Below are 7,789 nucleotides of genomic sequence, written 5' to 3' on the forward strand. Positions count from 1 at the left end.
CGACGAGGATGGGATTCGAACCCACGCGGGCAGAGCCCAATGGATTAGCAGTCCATCGCCTTAACCACTCGGCCACCTCGTCTGCATATCAATTTTGTCTTGTAATTAATTTCTGATTAGTGTACGTTCCATTCGATAACTTATGCAGGTTTATCTTAATATATTTGATATCATACAGATTAAGTTGTAAATATTGCATTTTTGTACGTCAAGAGTTTTCGTACCCACTGGATCTGGATAGATCGAAACAAGTGTTGTATTTCTGTTGAAATAAATACAAAAATGTTGCAACACAGTTGTTTGCGCTTACTTAATTAAATAATCGATTATTACTTGTAAATTTAGTAAAAATTTAATATGAACCGTTAACGTAGAAAAGTAATTTTTAGATTGGGCAATCTGTTAGCAAGCAGGTGTTGCAAGGACCATGCCATTATTACATGTAATACATCATATTTATTTAAAGTGTACATTTTATTGCTTCAACTTTACAATAAACGAAGTAAGTAAAGAATGATACCAGCAGCTCCCTAGTGAGGCGCCTAGCAATGAAAGGAAAACTGGATTCTCTCCTCTTGTACTCCCATGGCCATGGGTTCCACCTGAGGATTCGAGAGTGATTAATTTAAGTTGTAAAACTTGCTCCACAATCGACCGAAAAATAAATTAGGATAAACCAGCAAGACGTCGTCACCATTTTCATTTGCACATGTTATTTTCATCCTGTATCACCTATGTTAAGAATGTTGAATAATTGCAAACATAATAAGCACAAGATGCATGCAACATATACAATGGTTAATATGGTAGGTGCTAGAATCGGATTGAATTAGTTAGAGCAGGAATGAAATGGATGATTATCGGGTGGTTGGGGTTCAAACCGGTTTCGGATATGCTTACCTCGCCTTACCCTTAATTCAATAGTATTAACATGATTTAATTAAATGTTGCTTTTCCAAAGCCTTTTCATGTTGCATTAAATGATGTTTGTTTTTCATAATATGACACACGCGTTTTGGTTAGATTGTTCTAGTAATATGTGTATTATTATGAATTTCAAGATAATGACATCCAGGGTTCAATACTATTGTCTGGCTTTGGTTTGTAAAAGTTGGCTTCGTTCAATTTGTTTAGGAGTTTTATTCTTTTCTTTTGCTAGTTTTAGTTAAATAAGCACACAATAAATCAAGTTTTAACTAACACCAATTAATTAGTTTGTAGTTAGCTATAGCTTCTGCTAATAGAACCGACAGTACGTTACATATAGACAGCTCGGCCATTTTGAGATAATAAAGTCTTTGCACAAGAATGTGTATTCAACCGAATAAAATGCTGATTACGTAATATTATCCCTTGAATGAAAATTTAGTATGGTAGACTGATTTCTTTTCCATATTCCGAAGAAATAACTAAAGTACTAGAATGTCTGAAATGCGATTCATGACAAGATGATAGTCAACATTACAGACATGAACATCGTTGCGTGGGCAGTCTGGCAGCAACAAGTTCAAATAACGGAAACATTTTATCCTCTAAATGATAATAAAACACAAATGGAAGACACTGTTCATTCAGACGTTGCGTGTTCCAATGCAAGATGTTAAAAAGCCATTTCATAAAACATGCATGAAAGTTACACCTACGCCAGTCTGAAGGGAGGGCTAATTAAAGACATCATGACACACTTGGTGTGTTACTCAATCAATTGATTTGATGAATATAAAGCCTTTCCATTCAAATGTCAGCTATACTGAAAGTAAATAAATCCAACAATACTGCTTTATTTTTACTTAAGTCTGTTTCTCATTTTATCTTGAAAATGATATTTTATTAATTATTTTACGTGAATTTACAAGTTCAAAAGACTTTGTAGCATTATGGTCAAAAACGGGCTCTGGCATTGTATTGTCTCTATAGGTACAGTGTCATGACTTTGGTCTTTTAATCGTCTGGACTACGAACGCTTGCGTTTGATCCGCTACTCTTTACGTCTATAAAAATGGCATTGTTGCCTAATAGAAATATATATAATTATATCAATAGAGACAATATTAATAGACTCTGAGATGAATTTTTCCAACTATGTACATTTTTTTTTTCGGATATGTTGGACATTTTACTTTCATAAGTAATACAAATCTAAAAAGTAAAATATTCCAATTATATATCAAGATATGCACTTTATTTTACATGTGCCACGTCTATACCTATATATTTGACTCATTAGAAAGATATTTCTATTTCTGTCATTGAAATTGTTCCCGGAGATATTTTTGAAAATAACAACTGCTATCTTTTAAAGTTGATTCTTACCTTTTTGGGTCACAAATGTCAGAAAATTGTTTATTGTGATACTAATATATTATTCACACTGTCTTTTGTGTAACCTTTGTTTGTTATAAACGTTCGGCATTTTATATCATTAACTATCACGTTTAAGACTTGTTTCACTTACTATCAGTGCACTGGGCAACATTATGTTGTGGGGCAGTCCTTTTCCTTATACAAGCACTGCACACAAGCACGTGCCAAACAACCCGTAAGCAGCATACCTGACTCCAGGAAGCATACTTTTTGATAATTGCAGTTAGTTTTAGCCTGCGAAGAAAGAGCACTCGCAAAGCAAAGACCACCGTAGAGCTCTTAAAACCACTGTCATTCTATAAAGGGTTTACTTTCAGAGCCTTGGATATTGTATAATCACCCCTTGGATAAGGTGTCTGATTTTTAATTTTGTCTTTTGATAGTTCCTGTGAAACGCAGGCTCCATAACCTCAGATCCCCTTCCAAAATTCCAGTTTGTTTAGTTCTGCCCTTTGTTTTCTCGTTTGGGGCAAACCCTTTACTTTATCTGAGGACCAAACGCCGCTCTTCATGGAATTACACACCTCAACACGTGTATCATTGAAGGTTCCATGTTCACCGCCGTTTGAATACATCTGCGGATGTCTCTGAATTGCTTTTTGTACTTTTAGCATGTGTAAATGTTGAGTTCTGCTCAACCCGGGGCTAGAGGGCGTGGACGGTAGCATGCACTTCCACTACCGTCCATGAACAGGCTCAATCAAACCGAGCCTGCCACATTTTCGTATTTGTCGTGTTGAGCGACCTGTGAAGTTTCCACTTTTCTTTATTTTACTTTTGTATGTCTGAATCGACAATATGAGTATTTGCAATTAATATTTCAATATTTTCATTTTAATTTTATATGCTATGTATTTTGTTGAAAACGTGTAGAATCATGAATTTATATAGTCACCTATCAATTTTAACAGCCATATTGTAAATAAGATTCAATTTCATTGTACAATGTAATTCCTTCATAAAACAAAACACTATCAATATTATTATCAAAATTATCATTTTCATCATCTTATCAATTTTTGTACTATTGTCATTATTATTATTACGATTATTTTTATTAGTATGTTTGCAGGAACTATATTGACCCAGATCAAATCTATACCTACTAGCAATGATGTATTTGTTCCGTAAATGACTCTTTGAATTTTATCTGGCTATCTTTGCATTTTTATATCGATTTTGTTTTTCTTTTTTTTTTTTTTTTTGAAATTCAACTAATTCGTTTTTGCATTTCAAGGGATCGAAAGGCTGTGCTTGTTACTATGGTACGGATTCTACGCATTTGAATCCATCATCAGCATGTGAAGCTGGCGAAACAAAAAGGGACCTAACCAAACATTGATTATCAAAAAAAGAAATTATTTTCACTAAGACATAACGATAGAAAAAATCCAGAAAACTGTAAGACAGGCGGTAAAAGAAATTAGTACGTAAACGAAATATGTTAATATTATGAAATAAATGCATAAACTTATAAATAGAAAGTATATTATAATTCAAAATTTATAAAATAATGAAAAATATGAGGAAACAAGGATCACACGGGGGAACGTATCAAAATCAAATAACATTTTAACTGAAGATGGCTAGAACTATTCAGTCAATTTCTACGACCGACAGTATCTGCGTATATTCTCCGCTGAACTATTTTACCATATACATTTTAGGCAATTGAATCAAGCAAATACATGTACTTGCCAGTTATTAATATACAAGTAATGGGACTTGTGTAAAAACTTATCATGAGATAGGCATGTCTATGCATTTGCACGAGAACAACGTTACCTATGTGCTCTGCTAAAGACTGCATAATTTACAATACGTATGGTGTCCGAACATTGAGCTTAGGAATCAGAATATCTATATATTCCTCTTCACATAACTCTGTTTCTTTTGTTAAATCTTAAGTCACACCTGAATCCCAAGTTGTACTGCTAATTGTCCTAATCTAACTGAGACCCATTCCACAAAGCCTATTTAGGACAAAGAAGTAAGATGTTTCGTGAACGTCATTTTAAGTTTTAACTGATAACTTAATTCAAGGATATGAGCCAAAAAAGAATAAGATATATTTGTACTAAATTTGAATTAACGGCACACTTTAAAAATATACAAGTTAAATCCTATGAAATAGATGTGCTTTAAAAGTCCATACTTTAGGAGGAATCTTTGGAGGAAAATTACGAACCATTGTGAAATGGGCCCCTGGTGGCTAATGTCTGTAGGTCCTCTAATGAGCATAATTTCAGGCGAGGACATGCATATGAGTTCAACTACTCACTTTCCTTACGCCGTCGTGGTGGATTTCTCCATAGAAATAATCATCAATGCGCTGAGCCGTACAGCCGAAGCAAGCATCATAAGAAAAAAATATACATTTATTTCCAATGTGTTCAAATGGTATTCAAGTTAATATAAAAACTATCAAAACAGTATCTCGACGAGGATGGGATTCGAACCCACGCGGGCAGAGCCCAATGGATTAGCAGTCCATCGCCTTAACCACTCGGCCACCTCGTCTGTATATCAATTTTTTCTTGTAATTAATTTCTGATTAGTGTACATTCCATTCGATAACGTATGCAGGTTTATCTTAATATATTTGATATCATACAGATTAAGTTGTAAATATTGCATTGTTGACGTTTTTAGCTAATAATAATAATAATAATACGTAAAGTGATTTTCGTACCCACCGGATCAGAATAGATCGAAACAAGTATTGTATTTCTGTTGAAATAAATACAATTTGAAAATGTTGCAACAGAGTCGTTAGCGCTTACTTAATTAAATAATCGATTGTCACTTGTAAATTTAGCAACAGGAACAGTGATTAATCAAATTAAAATCAAGGCATCCGATAACAGAATGTTAATGATTCAAAACGAAAGTTGAAGAAAATCAGTCTTATAATTGGACAATCTGTTAGCAAGCAGGTGTTGCAAGGACCATGCCATTATTACATGTAATACATCATATTTATTTAAAGTGTACATTTTATTGCTGCAATGTTTCGATAAAGGAAAGAAGTGAAAATGATACCAGCAGATTCCTTGTGTGGCGCCTAGCAATAAAAGGAAAACTGGCTTCTCTCCTCTTATACCCTCATGGCCATGGATTCCATCTTAGGATTCGGGAATGATTAATATAAGTTGTAAAACTTGCTTCACAATCGACCGAAAAATAAATTAATATAAACCAGCAAGAAGTCGTCTCTTTTTCATTTGCACATGCTACTTTCATCCTGTATCTATGTTAAAAATGTTGAATAATTGCAAGCATAATAAACACAAGATTACAAATATATTGGTAAATACGGTGTGTGCTAGAATCGGATTGAATCAGTCAAACCAGGAATGAAATGGGTGCTTATTGGGTGGTTTGGGTTCAAACCGGTTTCGGACATGCTTACCTTACCTTACCATTAATTCAATAGTATTAACATGATTGAAATAAATGTTTTCCAAAGCCTTTTCATGTTGCATTAAATGATGTTTTTTTCCTAATATGACACACGTGTTTGGTTAGATTGTTCTAGTAATGTGTGTATTATTATGTGTTTCCAAGTAATGACATCCAGTGTTCAATACTATTGTCTGGCTTTGGGTTGTAGAAGTTGGCTTCGTTCAATTTGTTTTGGAGTTTTATTCTTTTCTTTAGCTAAAATTTTAGTTAAATAAGCACACAATAAATCAAGTTTTAACTTACACCAATTAATTAGTTTGTAGTAAGCTACTGCTGATAGAACCGACATTACGTTACATATAGACAGCTCGGTCATTTTGAGATAATAAAGTCTTTGCACAAGAAGTGTATTCAACCGAATAAACATGTTGATTACGTAAAATTATCCCTTGAGTAAAACTTTAGTAAGGAAGACAGATTTCTTTTCCATATTCCGAATAACTAACTGAAGTACTGGAATGTCTGAAATGCGATTAATGACAAGATGTTACTCAACATTACAGACATGAGCATCCGTGCGTGGGCAGTCTGGCAGCAACAAGTTCCAATAACGAAATGTGTTTTCTCTAAATGATAATAAAACACAAATGGAAGACACTGTTCATTCAGACGTCGCGTGTTCTAATGCAAGATGTTAAAAAGCAAATTCATAAAACATGCATGAAAGTTACACCTACGCCAGTCTAAAGGGAGGGCTAATTTAAGACATCATGACACACTTGGTGTGTTATTCAATCAATTGATTTGATGAATATATAGCATTTCCATTCAAATGTGAGTTATACTGAAAGTAAATAATGCCAACAATACCGCTTTATTTTTTACTTCAGTTTGTTTCTCATTTTATCTTGAAAATGATATTTTATTATTAATTTACATGAATTTACAAGTTCACAAGACTTTGTAGCATTATAGTCACAAACAGGCTCTGACATTGTATTGTCTCTATAGGTAAAGTGTCATGACTGGTCTGTTAATCTTCTGGACTACGTCCGCTTGCGTTTGATCCGCCACTCTTTACGTCTATGAAAATGGCATTGTTGCCTATTAGTAATAGAAATATATATTACATATTGTAAATAAGGTTCAATTTCATTGTACATTGTATTTACTTTATAATTTATAATTAAAAATAAAACTCTATCAATATTATTATCAAAATTATCATTTTCATCATTTTATCAATTTTTGTACTATTATTATTATTATTATTTTTATTATTATTATTGCAGGAATTACATTGACCCAGATCAAATTTATACCTAGCAATGATATGTTTGTTCCGTAAATGACTCTTGGAATTTTGTCTCAGGGAAATTGATCTCTTCTGTTTAAAAGATATATTTCAGAAGAATGTTTGATGTCGAAAAATAACGTAACAGTTGTAATGGAAAACAATTTTTCAAATGTCGTCTTTTAGTCTAGAAATATCGCTCTGTCAAACCAAAGGGTGTTAAGGTTATTTAATCAGGGCCCGTGCAATCCATCTTAAAGATGTTTGGAAGAAGTATGTGTTGTGTGAAGAACAATCTATAAAAAAGTCAAATATAAACATCAAGATCACGTGATGATAGGTATAAATATACAACTAGAAATATTGCGCTTATTTATGTCACATAAAACAGTGCATAATAGCACAACATGTATTTATTAAAATTTTGTTCTTGATTTATATAACGTTATTTCTTTGAACTTCCTTTCTTTCGTTTTTTTTTTTTTTTTTTTTTTTCTTTTTTTTTTTTGTGTGTGTGTGTGTTTATTTTCTTTTTACGTTATTTTATTGTTTTGTTTTGGTGTGCTTGTATTACACATTGTAACCTTTCAAAATCGGGGTTAAAAATGTAAAACCTGTCGTTTTACATGGCATTAACAAAAGTGTATGCCAAACATTTTTTCTACTATTCGTAAGCCATACCATGTTTCCAGTAACTTTCCAAACGATAATTTACCCTATCTCAAT

At 32.9% G+C, this 7,789-nt stretch overlaps 2 non-coding genes across 2 annotated transcripts; both read right to left on the reverse strand.

The window, feature by feature from the left end:
* Positions 1–82, reverse strand: Trnas-gcu (transfer RNA serine (anticodon GCU)). The gene has a single exon. It is a non-coding gene; the product is annotated as a tRNA-Ser (tRNA).
* Positions 83–4,802: 4,720 nt separating this feature from the next.
* On the reverse strand, positions 4,803–4,884 carry Trnas-gcu (transfer RNA serine (anticodon GCU)). The gene has a single exon. It is a non-coding gene; the product is annotated as a tRNA-Ser (tRNA).
* Positions 4,885–7,789: the final 2,905 nt, after the last annotated feature.

The sequence above is a fragment of the Mercenaria mercenaria genome, chromosome 1, assembly GCF_021730395.1.
Source record: "Mercenaria mercenaria strain notata chromosome 1, MADL_Memer_1, whole genome shotgun sequence".
NCBI lineage: Eukaryota > Metazoa > Mollusca > Bivalvia > Venerida > Veneridae > Mercenaria > Mercenaria mercenaria.